Source organism: Rissa tridactyla, chromosome 3, assembly GCF_028500815.1.
Source record: "Rissa tridactyla isolate bRisTri1 chromosome 3, bRisTri1.patW.cur.20221130, whole genome shotgun sequence".
In the NCBI taxonomy this organism is placed as follows: domain Eukaryota; kingdom Metazoa; phylum Chordata; class Aves; order Charadriiformes; family Laridae; genus Rissa; species Rissa tridactyla.
The window spans coordinates 30,911,157-30,929,010 of NC_071468.1; the positions used below are offsets into that span (position 1 = coordinate 30,911,157).

Below are 17,854 nucleotides of genomic sequence, written 5' to 3' on the forward strand. Positions count from 1 at the left end.
AAGCTGTAGTCTCCAGGCCTGCACTGGAAATAAAGAGACAGCCCTTCCCTGGGATGCAGTGGGAGGTGTGGGGGCTGCCTCCTGCTCCTTTTTAGCAAGAGAACATCTCTACAGCTCCCCATACCACCTTCTACAGAATGACAACCAACATATGACTTGGGTTTGAAATCCTTGCAGCTGATGGAAAAACAATTAAGATCTCATTAAAATTCTATGTAGAGAGCCAAGAAAAGGAAGATAATGTCAGAGGAAAGGTGATACGTAGGACAGTACGGAGAAATCTCTTAAGTTAAGCCTGTCATTAGGCGGGAGCACAGAAGGTGCTAATTGTACAGTGCATTTCATTCATCCCACAAAGAATAATTAACACTTTCCCTTCTGCCTTCCCCTTCACCAAAATGAATGGATTCAATACATGTGCTCTCTTGTTAAGGCAGGAGTTGTTATATCCTGGACCTGTATGTGCCGAAGAATTCTACTGATGGGTTTCTTCACCTGCTGACTGTTGAACAGGAATCATTATCAGCCATGTGAAGGTTGCTGATTTTATCAGTCTCTTTGTATGTCTTCCTCTGCTGCTGTTACAGAAATTACTGACCCAAGATGGGGAAGCATTGGAACAAGCATTGGAAATGGCTTTCAAGTAAGCACATGCTTAAATATTGCCTTAAATAGGTAAGGACTGACCAGAGATCATTCTTACCCTGAAAGCATGGATAGATGTGCTGGTGGGGAGGGAGCACAGTGCAAACAAGCACTGCTTGGTCCCCTGTGGGCTGCCAGCAGCCTGGCAGGGCGCTGAGGATTTTTCCTCAAGATTTATTTCCAGGCTGATCCAGCCATTGACAGAGAAACCAAAGCTCTTGCAATTCATGGACTTTGACCTGCCTTGCTGCCCTGATCACTGTCAGTCCTGAGCAATATTATCGTGACAGAGCGACAGCTGCTTTGCAAAGTAAATCTTAGCCTCACCAGGTCCAGTTTGAGTGTTTGCACACACTTCCTGGCCTCCCACACTCCTCGTGAAATTGAACTAGAGGTGATAGCCTTCACTTCCTTTTAAACTGGAGAAGATATCACTGCATGTTACTACGCACCTGATGCTCTCTATTCCAGCGGTGACTACACTTCAAGGCTGGGGTGAAGTGATCTATGTCCACATGTCCTTTCTATTTCACAGAAATAATTCAGATTAATGAGTTAAAGATTACAAAGCACTCTGACATTCCTGGCTGAAAATGCTATCTCTAAGTATAACAATAATGGTACTTTAAACCCTCTGATACTTTTGCAGGAGTGTCTGTAAGAGGAGCTATGCATGTACAAGCTGGTGTGCTTGGTATTAACTGAAGTTCTTCATCCAAATTCGTGCCAGAGACAGCCCAAAGAACCACTCTTCCCCTCTCCCTTGGTCTAGGCATCTTCAAAGTTTGGGGAAGTTTGCCTTAGGACACTGTGCTCTTGATGCCTACCGTTGGCATAAGTAGGCAGCTGGCTCTGAGGCTCGCTACAACTGCGGTGCCAATGAGGGAGCTGAACAGTTTCACAGCCGCTCCGCTGCCCTGCTCCCCCGCTTTTTGCGTTACACCAGCGTAGCTAAAGGGGGTCCTTTCATCCCCACAGTAGATTTGCTTCTCATTGGCGCTTTGGGCGTACAAGAGTAGGCAGTTGCAAAACGCCAGCTTATTTTCAGCGTCACAGACACCTGCTACCATTTCCATAGCATGTGGGCTCTGAAAGGGCTGAGCCAAATTCCTTCCAAATGTATGCATTGGCTCTTGAGACAAAGGTACAAGATCAAATCTCTTTGTCCTTTGACACAACCTGAGACAGCAGCATCCTGTCTTCAGTCCCACCATTTCCACCAAGCAGCCTTAGCCGCTGGCAACCAGGGAACATCTGTACACCCACACCTCACCTGGCCTGTCCAGTCCATCAAGTCCTTGGTTCACCTGTTAACCCCACAACTAACATTTGTGGGGCTTATGTTGTTTCCATGTGGCCCCTTCTGACGCACAATTGCATGCAGTCCAAGATGACACAAATTATCTCACATTTCCTAAAGCACCAAGACTATTCCCAGCCTAAGCACAACAAGCTATACATGAAGCCACTTAGGAAGGGTCTTCTTTGGGCCTAGCTACCTGTGGCTACATAGTAATTTCTTGGACTTCACCCAACCTATTTTCATTCATAGACTCCTCACCACCCATCTATGAAGCTTATGTTCCTCTAAATGAACCAGAAAGCTAAAAGGTAACCAAATCCAATAATGGGGCGGGGGAAATAGGAAAGGAGATTCCTTTGGTGCTTTGCTGAAAGCTAAAATGGATACGATTGCTGATGGTGAGAATAATTGGTGTACTGGTAGGCCCAAAGGGATGTGTGTGAGGTGTGAGCAGGTGGGGTGTTCAGGGGTAAGGATCAGGAAAGCTTGCAGGTATAGATCATCATCTTATAGGTCTCCAGACATTCATACAGTGTGGCAGAAACAGCTAGAGAAGTTCCTAGGCAGATGAGGAGCAATTACGCAGCTCAATCTCTCCAGCTGGCTGAGGTGCCTCTTGTGGTTTCATTCCTTTGTAAATTGAAACAGCCAATAAAATCAATGAAACCAGAACCTGCAGGTTAATGATACCAAAAATAGCCATTCCCCTCCTGCTGGAAAGGTAGTTCATAGCATTGCAAAAGACTATTGTGATTTTTGACACACAATTCCTGCATGGCAACCAAGAGGCATTTCTGTAAGAGTTGTGAATGCAGCTCGGTCACCAGTGTAGGGGAGGGAGCATCTCTGTTGTTTTAGGGACAGGAGACCACCAGCTTCCAAAGTTTTGGAAGTGTCACTGACTTTTGGGTGCCTAGCAGAAAAAAATTCTCACGCTGGACACCCGAATCCTGAGGCCACTTTTAAACCATGTTTTGTTTTTTCTGGTTGAAGTGGAAGAAGCATTTCTAACATGCAGTCCATTCTTACAGGCACATTGACTTGAAAGTTAATCATAGTTCTGGCCCCAGATGGTTACAGTGCATCTGCTTCTCCATCTGTGGGAGTCTTAAAGGATACTTGATAGCTGTCCAAGTAAGCGCTGAAAAATTGTATCATAAAAAGGCAAAATAACAGGATAGTGCAATCCAGAACAATCCCAAAGGAAACAGAGGTAGAATAAGTGTTTCAAGCCCTCAGCTGTGCCCTATAGATTTCACCTGAAATACAGATTACTGTATGGCATGCGTGAGGTGTCACTCATAGTAGATGTGCACTGAAGATGTACCTACCTGTTTACATCAGGAAAATGCTAAAAAAATATACTTCCTGCTTTCCCATGGACAGGAAACTTACAATTAGGTAACATGTAAACAAATGTATGGATAACATTTTTCAGTCATATCGTATCAATCAATCATATCATATCATATCATATATCGTATCATACCATATACTGTATTGAAACTTGGTGTGGCTGTCCGTAAGTAAGCTTGTTTTGCAAATTGCTTTCAAACCAGCTAGCACTCTTTTCCATACCAGAAGCCTTTGATAAGTCAAGAAGAATGGTGCAAACTATTTAGTCTCCTTCTGTCCTCCCTGTAACCCCAGGCAAAGATAAATATCAAAATCTCTAGGGCTGAGATGTGAGATGCAGTGTTGATGAGCAAATGTGGAACAGGCCTCACTTAAAACATCACTAGATCAACTGGTGAATTAAGATGGAGACGGAGCTAATTGAAATCCTGTTTAGGGGGCAGATGTGCTGGGTCCCTTGTAGGTTTGTAGAGAGGCCAATAACAATAAGGTCTGAGAATGTTGGAAGTTTCAAGTGATATGAAGCTTGATCCATAGCTCAGTGAAACTGAAGAAAATCACCCATGGTGCATGAATATTCCATGTGTTATGGGACTTTCTTTTCTTTTGAAGAACAATTATCTCAAATGCAGAGACACAATGATTCCGCTACACGTCACTTTTATTCTATGTGAGGGTTACGACAGATAAGAGGGAGGAAGGAGTTACTTTTCCTTTTGAGGTGAATAGAGGGTGATAAAGCTAATTTCTGGATTGTTCCTCAGAGTCATACCCAAGGCGACAGAGAAGTCAGTAAGGCTCTTTACATTGAGTTGTGCGAGATGAAGAAGGTAGGGAGCCAGTATGCCATACCTGCGATGAGGAAGCAGAGAAAGAACAGAGGGAAATGGGCACGACCCCTTGCATCGTCCTCACCGCATCTGCTCAGGAGAAGCAAGCCACCACAGACAGTCAGCAAACCGCCTGTCTGTCATTCCCTCTCTTCTGGAACAAGCTGTGAGCACAAAGTATTGCAGTGTAAGTAAACACGTTAATGATGGTTGAGCTTTACAACTACACATAGTAAGGCCCTATAATAATAGTTTACAAACAGGAATCATGTGTTTTGCTTTGTCATAATAATAATCAGTGGTACTCGGGAGCTGTTCCACTATCACAGAAACTCACTGTTGCAGCCCAGAAAACCCTCAATTTCTGGTAAGACTCAAAGAAGGGCTGCTAATCATGTATATGATCGTTAGGCAAATGATACGGCAGAGCAATAGGCCAAGTAGGTACATCGAAATCAGCAAGTTGTAATACGCTACCCTGGGAATAAATACCATGGTATGCGACACCACTGAGGACAAAGCGTTAGTGCAAAATATGTACATAATACTGTGAGCAACCCTAAGGGATAAGTATCGGTATTTACAACCCTGCTTACAATTACTGATGCCACACTCAGTAATTCTGTATTAAAATTGGTATTTGTTGTTTAACACATAGCTGAGGACTGATTTACAACTCGATTCCAACTCCTAAATGAATTGCAATTATTCTGGCAGTTATTAATTGTGTAAATTGATGTGCAGGAGTTTGTCTCACACTATGCAATCTGGTTTTTATGGCTGCTATTTTATTGCTCCGTGATTGCTCTAGGATTGGCTTTGCTTGCCAGTACTTACAAGTTAAAACTAAGTTTTAATATATTTGTTGGCTTAAATATAAGACTAGGGGCAGGGATTGTTTCATTTGTGATTTGGGGATTTTTCCTCTTCATCATCCCAAGTTTTTTCTATTAATTTCTAATGCAGTTGCTCCAAGTCTGTGGTCTATCAGTCTGTTTCATATAAAAGGAATAATAGCAATTTTCCCTGAATAAGCAACAACATTTGGTGATGTGTCTTCTACTTAGGCAAGAAGGAAGACTCCAAGCAGGAACAGCGTTCCCCAGGGAGAATTGTCACCAGTGCAACATCATGGCGCTGCTATGAGTGTCTCAGCCTAATGGGGTTGGGGGACAGGAAGACCTTGGCCTTTGCTAACACTGTGTATCCTCCTCCCTCAAATCTCTTTTTTCCTGGAGGGATGCCCCCACTGGGGAGGGCAACAGTCAAAGCCAGAGTTAATATCAGGGATCAAGAAAACCACGGGAAATGGGGTATTTCTAGTCTGCCTCCAGCAGAATGAGAAGATTGGGATTAGTTGCCCAAATCAAGGTCAGACGCTCTCTAAGAGAAAGTTAGAGGGAGGAAACAGCATACAAACAAATGGAATACATTCACATTGGCAATTAGAAAGTTTCTAATTGTCAAAGCAGTGACAATTTAGAGCCAGTAAGATAAATGGGAGGAAGAAAGCTACCTGATTTTAAAGAGGAGATGGAGCAGATAATCTCGAATCATTCTGGGCGCTGTGCCTCTGATAGAGCCTGGACTCCATAGCTTGCTCACAGTGCTATGTGAAAGGTCCCCTGCAGCACGATGAGGTCCTGTCACTTTGTGCAGTTTCCCACCATCTTGCTTGGTCTTGTAGTGACAATGTCTGTCAGAAAGCATTACCCAGATCCTACATTGCAAGGATCTTGGGCCTTTCCAAAGGACTCTGACATGTCCTGGTCAAGGCCAGACTGAATTTGTAGTCAGCCTGAGCTGAGGCTGAGAAAATCTGGCTGTCAGATGCTGGAGATCTTCAACTTCAAAGTACCCGTGGGAGCACCCTAATAGGTAGAGCATAGACAAAGCCTGTGACTCCCAATCCTTTGTGAGCTTTGCGGCAGTTGGTTATGGTGAGCTGATGTTTTGGGTCCGGCTGGTTTCTATGTACTTTCCAGTCTAAAGACTCTGAACTCAGCAAAGTACATAAATGGCCTTGGGCTTTGCTGAAGTGTGAAAAACTTCAGACAAGATTTCTGCAATGCTGTATGAGCATTGCTTACCCCTGTGCCTCCATTCTGCCACCAGCCAAAAATTCTGTGGGAAATGGTATCTTGATGTCAGTGTAGAGTGGCAGGTGATTCCCTTATGGTTTGGGGTGAGCTGAGGCTTTGATCATGAAACCTCACAGACTGGAACTGTGAGGAAAAAGAAGGAGAATGTGCAATATTCTTTCAAAAGGTTGCAGAGTTTCCTTACTCTCTGGAGCCGTGTGGGAATCTCACTAAGCCATCCAAATGCTTTCCAGAGCTTTTGCTGCACGGAAGCATCCTCAGGGCTGCAATGCAAGCTTTGGCTTATAGCCAGAATTGTTATTTCCAATAATAATGGGCTGATTGATTACTGCTATCAATTCCTGGCTGCTAGAAATGACAAAGAAAAACATTTCAATTATTCTTCTAATGACAGGATAGAAAATAAATAAGCCCTGCCATTCTGGGACCAAAATATGGGTTAGGCTAGTCCTGAAAACTAGGTAGTGGAAAATTCTACTTTCAGATACTGAAAAATTATTTAAAAAAATATGAAGTCACTGTGTAAAATTTCATAGAGCAAGTGAACATTATCTTAGTGGCTTAGAGATACAGAACAAGCCTGTGATATATAGTGACTAGCAGCAACCCTTTGGGTAGATGTTGCTTATCTCACAGTATATTGATTTCTCCACTATGCCTGAACTTGTTAGACATGACACTTCAATCTCAGAGTAGTTTACGGCACTAGCTTTTTACCTCAGGACATACAAACTCCATCCTACTAACTTCACCATAGAATAAATTTTCATGATACATATGAATTCCCTATTGTGTACATCAAAACCTGATCATGACTGGAGTGTCAATAAGCAGAATGAGAGAATGTTTTGTAATTCTTTCATATTGCTGGGCATGCTTTTCTTTCCCCACATTTGTATACACTTTTTATAAGGGAAGGAAATATGTAAGAGTCTCATCACACTGAAAGACAAGAAAACATAAGACTATTTGTACTTTTTGGTCTAACGTGGTGCAGAATAGCCTTTTGGTCTTGAATAGGGCCATACTCTTTTGCCTTGAGCAGAGGCAGACTCAACAAAGGAAAACTGGCATTGCAGAAATGATTCCCACTGGCATGAGCTGCCTAGGAAACAGGCTGGAGACAAGTTTACAGAGAGAGCAAGAGAGAAAAGAGTGAATTTTAAATGCCTGGAGGAAAAAAAAAAAAAAACAAGAAAACAATATGCCCTCTTCTGCTGAAGGCTTAATCCAGTTTGGCCTGAGCCTTCTGGATTAAGGAACTTTGGATCCTGCTACCCAAATGACCAGACATGTGCATTCACTTCAGAAAAGCTTGCCGAGTTGTAGAGAACTGCTGATTGCCTGGCTTCTTTAAAAAAAGACAACGGCTCTCTTTCAGCTTTGAACTCATTTTCTGGTCAAGGTAGTGAAGTGAGTTCGGCTCCAATGAAGGGTGAAGGAAGACTGCAGACCATGAATGAGGATGTTATCAAGGAGAAACCTGGTCATCTTCACTGAGTGTTTTAGAGAGAGAGTAGTTTGTCTGAGGATGGAGAACATGAGGAGACTTGGAGGCAGTAAGAGAAGCTAGCCTGTGTACAAGTTGAATCCGGATTCTTCTGAGAGGAACACAGTGACAGGACAAGAGGCACCAGGCACAGGTTGCAACATGGGAAATTCTCTTTTGTTATTAGGATTTTTTTTTCTCACTGGGAGGGTGGTGCAGCACTGGAATTGATGCCCAGAGAGTCCATGGGATCTCCATACACAAATCTTGACTGGATGAGGCCCTGAACAAACATGATCTCAGCAGACCCTACACTAGGCAAGTGGTTCTCCCAAATAACCTACAAAGGTCCCTTCCAGCCTGAATTATTCTGTAATTCTGAGTCAGATCCTACAGCTGGCAATGGAAGAAGCTTGGCTATCATGCTTGAGGATGGGGCAATGTGGGTCTCTGACTCATGACGAAGCTGGAGTCACTGATTAATTCAGCGTATTTCATGACTGTATGTCAGATTTTATGGGGAGCCTGACAGCTACAAACTTTTTGACTCTGCAAGGCAACAAATTATTTGCTGATTCATATCACTAATGACTGCTGGTATTTATCCTGTCCAGCACTGGCAGCTGATCCCTTTGAACTCTTCATGATGCTTTGGACCAGGGCAGGAAATTAGATCCCTTGAAAATGCCTTTTCCATGCATGCTCTGACCCAAACTTTCAAAGCCTCCATTTCCCCAGCTGAAACTTGGTCTTCAGGAAAAAAAGCTCCAAGCAAATGGCAGCTGGATGGATCAAAGCGAATGCTCTGGGCTACACCGTGCTCTGGAGGGATGCGCTGGGGACAAAGCTGTCTGTTCATTCTTCATTGCAATAGCAATGCTCTAGGTTGCAGTTGATGAGTTGATGGATTGCTGTTTACGTCAATATTCTCTGCTGGAAATGAAAATTCAAGGAACAGCTCTGGTATTTTATCTGCTTTATGTGGGAACATGGTCACTGATGCTCATAATTCATACTATGGTATGACTGGGACTCTGGTTATGTCACACAGCATTTCAAAATTGAGAGCAACAACTTCAAGTGTAAAGCTTAGCTGTGGATGTGTCCTGTTACAGTTTTATAACTGAAGAATAAAAAGTGGGCTTCTCATTACCTAGCCGGACAAGTGCTACTAACAAAGGCACCGTATTCAAGTTATATTCAAAATACAGAATTTCGTGGAGGTTTGTTTTCCTTTGCATTTCCACAGCATAGAAAGGAGGTTGGAGGCACAAACAGCAGTACCTCAGACTACTGCAGCAGCTGCTTGTATGTTTGCTCCCCAAAAGCATTTTCTTGTCTTGGCATGAACGAGTGCATGTGTGTACGCTGCCTGCAGACTGTTGGATCACTCCTGCCATGCGTAGCCTGGCAGAGGCATGGTGTTTCCTACACGAACTGCCATCTCTTCCCAGCTCGCGAGTGAAAGGCTAAACATTAAGCAGAGACTAACAAGATTCCAGTTCTGTAGCACGTTTTAATTTTCAGCAGTTTATATTCTGCCATATACCCAAACACTCCTTCCTAAGGGAAAAAAGCAACATAATTAACATGGGATAGATTTCGTTCAATGTACCCTGTTTCCTTCCATTATTGTATTCATCAGAGGAACTATTTAGAGAGAAAGCTTTTCACAGTGTTGTGTATGGTCCAAGTCTCTTTAGTTGGTCAGAGGATTTTTTTTTTTGTTTTTTATTTTTTTTAAGAAAGCGCTATTTTAGAGGTTACATTTTCAGAATCCATTGAATTTCAGCCATTTCAGACACATAGTGAGAAGGGAGGAGACAGTAAGCACTAAAAAAGATGATTATTTTTCCCATTACCAGCAGGAACATCCTCATCTGTGTCCCATTAAAGAGATAACTGCCTACATTAATAAAATAAACCAATATATAATCACCACCAGTCTTAATGCTGGGGCTGAATGACCCTATTTAGTAACTCATTTATGCTGTGTTTTAGTAGTGTGGCCTCTCTCGTGTTATCTGAGTAAATAGAACAGAGGCAGATTCTTGCCAGAGGTTCAGAGTCTCATAAACCTGTCTCTACAGACTAGCTAGAATATGCCTTATAAATTCGCTCGTCTTCACTTACTGGACTTAAGCTTCAAAGCAAGCATGAAAGCTAGAAATGCAATATTGATACTTACAGATCCAGTTGCTGTAACTCAGGTTAGTCAAACAGCAAGAATGAGCTAGAGAGAGAAACAAGAATATCACATAAAACACCTCTTTATTTATAATTTTCCACTGGCTTTACTGAACCTGTCCTCCTTCAGTGTCTGAGACATGGTGAAGAGAGTTATGTCTCTATCTTTGCAGAGGCATTTTCAGTCTCTTAACAGATCTAATTACCTCATTGAGGGACAGCTAGCTTAGAGATGAACAGGACTTCTGCCCGGTGGTTTGTCTTTCTGTGGTTCCCTCTCAGATTTCTGTATTTTTCCTGTCTGGGGAAATCCATCTCCAGTGAAAGGCGCCTGTGTGCTTTGGAGTGCATTTGCTGAGGATGATGAGCAATAGCTGCTGTGTGTCAATACTTGTAAATAAAAGCAAATGTGTGAGAAAATCCAGTACCTAATCCGGTTCTCCAAAAACATATGATGCAAGTAAACAAGACAATGCATGTTGCCCTTCAGCCCCTGCACCAGGAGGGTTCTCAGGTGAAGGCAGGTAACGTTTGTGCCTTAAGCAAATCCCTGAGCATGCCGATGGCTGGTCCAGTCTCACAGCAAAGCAACCGGGCACAGGCCACCAGCAGCTCGGAGGTCAGCACAGCACCTGCATGAAAGGTAGCCAGGATGCTGGGGGAGGCAGAGACACCGCAGCATCCTGCTGTGCCCGACAGCAATCACAGCTCTTGCCAGGGGAGTGGGACCCACCAAGGGCGACTGCTCTCATTACTGTGCAGCACCAGTGGAAGAAATGATAACATCTGTCTCAAGACTTGTGTTTTTAACACCGGCAATATAATTTCTTCCTCTTCCAAAATGGGTTGATCTGAAGCCCTAACTTTCAACTGCTTTTCCATGAGCAAATTAGGTTTTTGAGAACAAACTCAGTTTTTCCAGTTGCCTTCTTGATTAGTCTAATGAATTTTCCTCCTTCTCTTCCCATCATCTAATACAATTTCCCAGATCATGGGGAGGTTCTTCTCTAGAGGAAAAAGATTCTTTGACACAAAAAAGGATTTAAATTAAGATTTAAGAAGTGTCTAGTGATTTAGGTGTTCTCAACATTTCAAGTACTAAGTTTGAAACATTGTAAAGTGACAGCGAATGCTGGGTACCTGCCCTCTGATCCCTGATGCTATTTATTTGAGTTATGCTAAATAGCCATACAAGATCACCACTCATTTTTGGCCCAAAGCATATCTCAGACATTCAAAAATCTCATTCCCAAACTTCTACTTCTGCCCCAGATCAGAAGGTTGGCTGAAAGTTGCCAAGTATGAAGTTTAAAACAAACAGATAAATAAATACTCGGATCTTTTTAATTGCTTCCTGTTTTCTGAACTTTCCTGGTTTGTGTTTTCAATCTAATTCTTTCTGGCTTTTGGAGAGAGCAGATTTCCTTCCTGCCTCAGTTTCTAACTAACTAACTAGCTATACTACGGAGTTAAAAATAATTGCACAGCTGAAGGAACTTTCCTTAATAGGATATATCTGCCTACAGCCCAGCCTTGAGCACCGACTCTAAATCTTATACACACCTGGACTCTCTGCTTCCAAGCTAACACCATAAATTTACTGTACAGGCACGTTGGCACATCTTCTTCTGTACTTACCTAATGCAGATCTTCTCCTCCCTGTCTTTCTGCAGAGCATCTTCTGTGATCACGCGTGAGACCCGGTTGTGCCCAGCTGCTGCTTTTTGCCCAGCTGTTCTGCAGAGCTCCATCATCTGTCTCGGCATCCCATGGTAAAAGGACTGGGGGAGGTAACTCCCATGTTTCACATATGAAGTATGAATCACGTTACTTTTTACCCGTCCTGCTTAATGTAATTCACGTATTTCCATTTTTTTAGATTTATTACTTACTCTCGCTAGAACCTGAGGATGTTAACGCAGAATTCCTTGCTCCCTAGACCTGAACACCCAAAGGCACGGTGAGTTTTTACCAAGCGTTCCTTAAAGAACAACTCAATATGACAAATCCTCCTACAAGCCCCACACGAATCTATGTAATCAGCCCTGTCAATCCACTGCTGATTGCACACAGCCATAGATAGGATTCCAAACAGTTAATTTCAAATAGCTCATTTTCTCTCATCTCCCCACAAATTCCTGTCATGTTGCATTATATGTAAACAACTCAGAAACTTAATGACATGCCTTTCAGTCAAAAACTAGTATGGCTTTTCAGTCTGAGCAGATTAATTGCAGTTTGTAACAATATAAAGTGATGCAGTCTGATTAGAGTTTCTATTGTTCTGTGGGATAAAATATTTTATGTGAATGTAAAGCCAAGTTTTCTGCTGGCACGACTTTATCGAAAAATAAAATACTCATGTAAAATCCATAGTACATCATTGTTCGTGTGCTGTTATAGTAAATAAATTTTATAAGCTTCTGTAAATTAGACGTGCCAGATCAGATTCTAAACCCTATGGAAATGGCATTGTCAATGAAGTGAGGCAATAGGAATATTTTGCTTTGGAGCAGATACTTCTGAATGAATCTTTTAGCACTTTATGGTTTTGAAGGGGTTTCCTACTTCCATTTTTTTCACTACCGATGTTGTCTTCTTGATATATTGCTTTTAAAACCTGCTTGTCATTCTCTTTAGTTTCATGTGTATGTACTCTAGAGTTGTTTCTCTATTCTTGCTACAGGCATTGCTCTCGTGTTTTCTGGCAATCCTGTAGACCCAAGCCGAGAAGCCCTGCAACACGTGAGGAACTTCCATGAAACCTCTCTGAGTACATCCCTCACTAAGCAATATGTCCCTCAACTGTTTAGGATGGGATTTTCCTCTTCCTTTTTTTTTTTTTTTATCTCTAACTCCTCTCCTCTGATTTTTTTAAAGCAAAATATTTTCAGAAAAGACATTCAAGTGGATAATTATTGCATGGTTTGCTTGGGTTTCTTTTTGAGGGGGGTGGAAAATCTCTCTGAGGCAGATATACTAATGTAGAGCTGCTTGGCTCAATGTTTTCCTTTGAAACATTTTTGCTTGCTTTGTCCTTTTGTAAAAAAACAGTTTTCTTTAGTTTAGGTTTCTTTGTTTATTTTTCCAGTTTGCAGAATGCCATGATTGAGGGCAATCACTGCTCAGAGAGGTCAGAAGTTGTTTTTGGTGTTCTGAATCCCATGTAACTGCACCGGGGGGGTCTGAAATATTTTTGACAAATGTGTGGGCTTGCCAATGCAATTCCACCCTGTCCATGCTGCTGGACTAAAAATGAAGGTCACAAATATTCTACAGAAACTGCTAATGTCTGGTTGTTTTGCCTCCTGTTGAGTTATCAGGATTCCAAAAGGGTTTCACTTTTATAGGACTAGCACGTTTTATAAAACAGGAGACATTTTTAATGTGATATTTGCAATATTACATTTCCCTATTACAATACTGCCTGACACTGAGGACCAAAGCAAAAGTACTAGATGGAAAAGTACAAGCTGCACTTTCAACTAAAGCTGCGTGTATTGGCACGGGGGAATGTGTAGTTCACATCACCAATGGGATGTGTTACATATAGATCACATTAAACCAGGCTGCAGCACTGGAGATGTTTATATCAGCATTGTAAAATCCTGAAAAAGTGTAAAAATGAGGAAAAAAACTCCACAGTATCAAAATATATCGAGTCATTACTTTGATGTGTGTTGAAAACCTTTCTATAGAAATAGATTCTTTATCCCTGTCCATTTCTGTAAGGCATCCTCTTTATTTTATATATCCACTCTGAGCGGGTAGAGGCTTTTAGGTTTTGGTAGGAAGGGTTTTGAAAGAATCTGTTTTCACACTGCACGTAATAGCATGGTTGGAAGAACAATTACTGCAAATTCTTCCATTTCTGGGTGTGAAGATCCCCAAAGGCAGCGGGAACTGCTATTGCTACCCATGTGGTTTGTCACTTGAGGGTTAGGGGTTTTTTTATTTTATTTATCCAGCCTATCTGCTGTAAGCCATCACTCCTTAGGCAAGTACATGGAGTTTTGATCTCAGATTGCATGTTTGCACGTAGATATTCCTTACTATGAACAAATTCAGCTGAAATATTATTTAATTGTTCAATAATTGTATGCAATTTTAGGACCAATTAATTCCTCTTTGGGTGACTTTAATTACTTTGATGAATATTAAGGCATAGTACAATATGTTCCTCCCATGAGAATGTTCGGCTGTTCTTAAGTCAGAGGCCATTGGGAATAAAACAAAGCATCTGACAGAATCAGGTTTTGATAATAAAATAAAAAAGCACCCCTCCTAAAGACTTTTAAAAGGGCAACTTCAATGTTGGTTGAACATTACTGATCATTTATGCAGCTGGATAAACACCATTCTTTTACAACTGTTTAGGCAGAGCATGAGGGTACTGGAAAAATGTGGCTTTATATTGAATTTTCCTTAGCTGAGCTTTCTCAAAGCAATGTGGGTTAACAGGTCAGGAGGTGACTGCATGGGCAAAAAATATATATAGCAGAGAATGACAGAAACCAAAACTAAGAAGGAAGGGGTTTTGTAGAGCCACTGTGGTCATCCCCAAACCTTGCCAGTCAAGAACTCCTTGCTGTAGTATAGGCCAGATTTAACCAGAAAGTTTTCTTGCAATCCGTAGCTGTAAGTATCGGTAACTCTGAAAACAAGGGATTATGTTTTCTTCATTCTTCAGATTCTGTTTTGTCTACTGAATGGGGAGTGGATCGTTAGCAGCCCACTGGTACCTCCACCTCTGCCTTACCCGTGGCCTCCACCAGCGGTGACCAAAAGCTATGGCCACCTAACCACCCTCTGAAGTCCCGCATGAAGTACCCGTGACTGCCTGTCTGCGATGTGAAAACCCTGATGGTGGGCAGCACTCAGAGCTGTCATCAGCAATTGGTCCTTTAGGACTTCTTCCGGCAAGCGCTGCAAGCACAGTGAGGACAGGCACCCTTTCACTGCCTATGCTGTAAAAAAACAAGACGCCTATATGCTTGCCTATGCAGGCACACGGGTGAGCTCAGTTACCCCACATTTCAGGCCAACGCCTTTCACGAACAACTCAGGATCAGTTACAAAGGTGTGCAACTCAGATTAATGTGAAGATGTGTACGGGAGGTCAGACTTACTGTCTAGTCGTGGAAAAATCAGAATATAATCTTTTGGGTTTTTTGGTTATTCATCAGGCTTTTTTTTTTTTTAAATAGATGAGAAATGTTTTTGGTAAGAAGCGTGGGAATCATTGCTTAAAACCAGGCAATGATACTTAATATTTTTAAGTCTCAGTAGAAGCTATGTGTTGGCCATGTTAATATATTTATCTCATTCTAGCCCAGTAAAATGTGGAGTTGCAATTCCAGTGAGTATTCCAATGAGACGGGCCTATGTGGAGCAGTTGGGTTTATACCCTCAAGAGAGAAGTTGAAGAAAAGAAAGGGAAAAAACAGGAGCGCATGATTGTTTCTGTACTGATTCACAGATCTGTTTGCCATCAAATCTAGCATTGTGGTGGTGACATGGACTTGTTACAGCTAAAAGCAAAGAATGCAGAAAGTAAGGGGGTTTGACCCTAAAGCTTGAAATACTCAAAGGTTTAGTGTTTTGAGTAAGGCGATGATCCAAAGCCTAAAAAGGCAGAAGAAAAGCAGCCTTTGGCTTCAGTGAGCATTGCATCAAGCCTTCAGATGACTAGCAATCAGCAGACTTCATTCTGTGTAATTCTGTATGAAAGAAGCGTTAATTCTCCAATGTAGAGTCAGCTGAGGAGGAATAAGATGCTCTGTGTCTTTGCAACTTGCCCTTCTGGTCAGCAGACATCCTCATCACTGAAGGCAATGGAGATGTTCTTGCACAACCAGTGGAAAGGCATCTAGTCATGCTTTGCAATCGTTGCTTCCCACTAAGCCATCACCAGAGGGAAAATTAGCAGAGACTCCATTGTCACATACCCCACATCTGAACCCTGGGTTATATTTATTTAAAGGCTCCATGACCCCAGTGAATTGGGCGATCAGTTTTTCTGACCTGGAAGGTGAAGGTTGGAAGATCAGATTACAAGTGTCTACCCGCGTGTTTTCACTGAGTAGTGGGTCAGCTGGAGTTCAGGCTCTGCAAATACCAAGGAAGTGGTTCCAGAGCACTAAGCACTTCAGCAATTCCTAGCACCGGTGGTCTGAACTTGGGAAGTATTTCATAACATGTCTGAAAGCCAAAAGCTCCTTTGACTGCTAATTTAATAAAGAAGAGCGAACTACTGGGTAAGTCCCTGGAAGATAGACTAAATCAGGATAATTTGTTATATAATCCCTTTTTAATGTGGAGAATTAAGGTGACGGCAAGATGACTACATATTTAATTCTCCAAATAATTACTGGCGGGTATTGACATTGAAGATGGGAGAGAGCAAGTTAAATTCTGCTTGTTGTTTTCAACATGTGCCAAAAACTTACTTCACACCAGTGAGGAAGGGCTGGAAACTGTGTGTTTCATACGCATGAAGTAACAGTTGGCACAAATCACTGAGGGGAGAAAAATAAAACCCACTAAAGCCCAGCAACCCAAACTGTCACTTGCTGACAATTTTTGACTCTCTCTGCTGAAAAAAAAATAAAAATAGTAGTAGTAAATGGAGGCCTCATGCAGAGTATTCCACCTGAGTAAACGCAGGTGTCTGGTCCTCCTCAAGGCAAATAATGTGCTGAGAAGGCAGCGATAGCCTCAGTTTTTCCAACATGCTCCTCTCTCCGTCTTGGGAAGCGCCATCATGGGCAGTCCCAGAGTGGGATGAGAGCGGAGCAGGGGAGGATGACAGTGCTTGACTCAAATTGGTCCTTTCTTGGCCATGAAAAACCTGTTCTTCCCCATTGCTAGGAATGGAGGTGCTGAGGCTCTTCAAGGCTACCAGTGTCTACCCTGCCTGGGACAACTCCACCATGTGGACCAGGGTAATGGTGTTTACATCTTCCCTTTACCAGCACTGCTGGATTTGCCCCAAAACAGCTAGACACAGCTATATCTGCACAACCTGCAGTTTGTGTCTTCACATTGGCCTGGGATATCTTTGACATTTGGGCCATGGCTGCCAGGGTCCTGGGGTCACTAAGGAGCACTGATGTCCCTGTCCAAGCCATGTCAGTCCCCCCGGGCCCATCAGCCTCTGCCCCAGCGATGCCGCAGCAGGGCTGGGCTCCAGCTCCCACAACCCTGCCTGGCCAAGGGCCCCTCTGAGACAGGTGTACCCACAGGCCCACATCCCATCCCATACCCATGGACTACGCTGTGCCCTGGCAATGGCCATGGGTCACATGAGTTTTCTCACGTGTCTTCTGTTTGAGGCGATGTCCTGTCATCACAGGGCTAGATGACCACTGAAGTCTTCCTTGTCACTTATTTAAGTAAATATGTAAGTAAGCATATTTATTGAGAGTCAAAACATTCTACGTATATGATATATGGGATATAGCATACAGAAGTATTATGTACTGTTCCTCTATGGTTTCGTCCCACTGTCGTGACATCTCTCTTTCTCCTCCTTGTTCTCTCTAACTTGATGTCTACAGGGAAGAAGAGGAGCTGAGGATGAAGTCATGCAGCCTGGAAAGCAAGGGATGACACTGGGAAAATTCATACCAAGAGTTAATTTCAGCATGTTTCCATCTAATCACTCTGGAATCACACAAATAGATACTTTCCTCCTATTTTGTTGATGACTAGAATATTACTTGTAAGTCAAAGCCTGCTTGTTCAAATCAATCCCTTATTTTATTTTTAAAGAAGGAAACCGTTTTTGCAGTTTGACGTGTTTCTTGTTTTCAGACCATGTTGATTTTCTGTGTGGTTCACTCTAGGCTTCCTACGACTGACAGCTTATTATCTTGCCTTATGAAAATCATGCATGACTTCTAGGAGCCGTCTGTCAAAAGGAGAGAACACACTGAGAAGC

At 42.5% G+C, this 17,854-nt stretch overlaps 2 long non-coding RNA genes across 2 annotated transcripts; both read left to right on the plus strand.

Annotated features, from left to right (window-relative positions):
* Positions 1–510: 510 nt before the first annotated feature.
* On the plus strand, positions 511–11,683 carry LOC128907136 (uncharacterized). Its single transcript, XR_008465483.1, has 3 exons — positions 511–643; positions 4,069–4,321; positions 11,586–11,683. It is a non-coding gene; the product is annotated as an uncharacterized LOC128907136 (long non-coding RNA).
* A 3,962-nt stretch (positions 11,684–15,645) lies between these two features.
* LOC128907135 (uncharacterized) lies at positions 15,646–17,854 on the plus strand. Its single transcript, XR_008465482.1, has 4 exons — positions 15,646–16,169; positions 16,783–16,856; positions 17,472–17,635; positions 17,760–17,854. It is a non-coding gene; the product is annotated as an uncharacterized LOC128907135 (long non-coding RNA).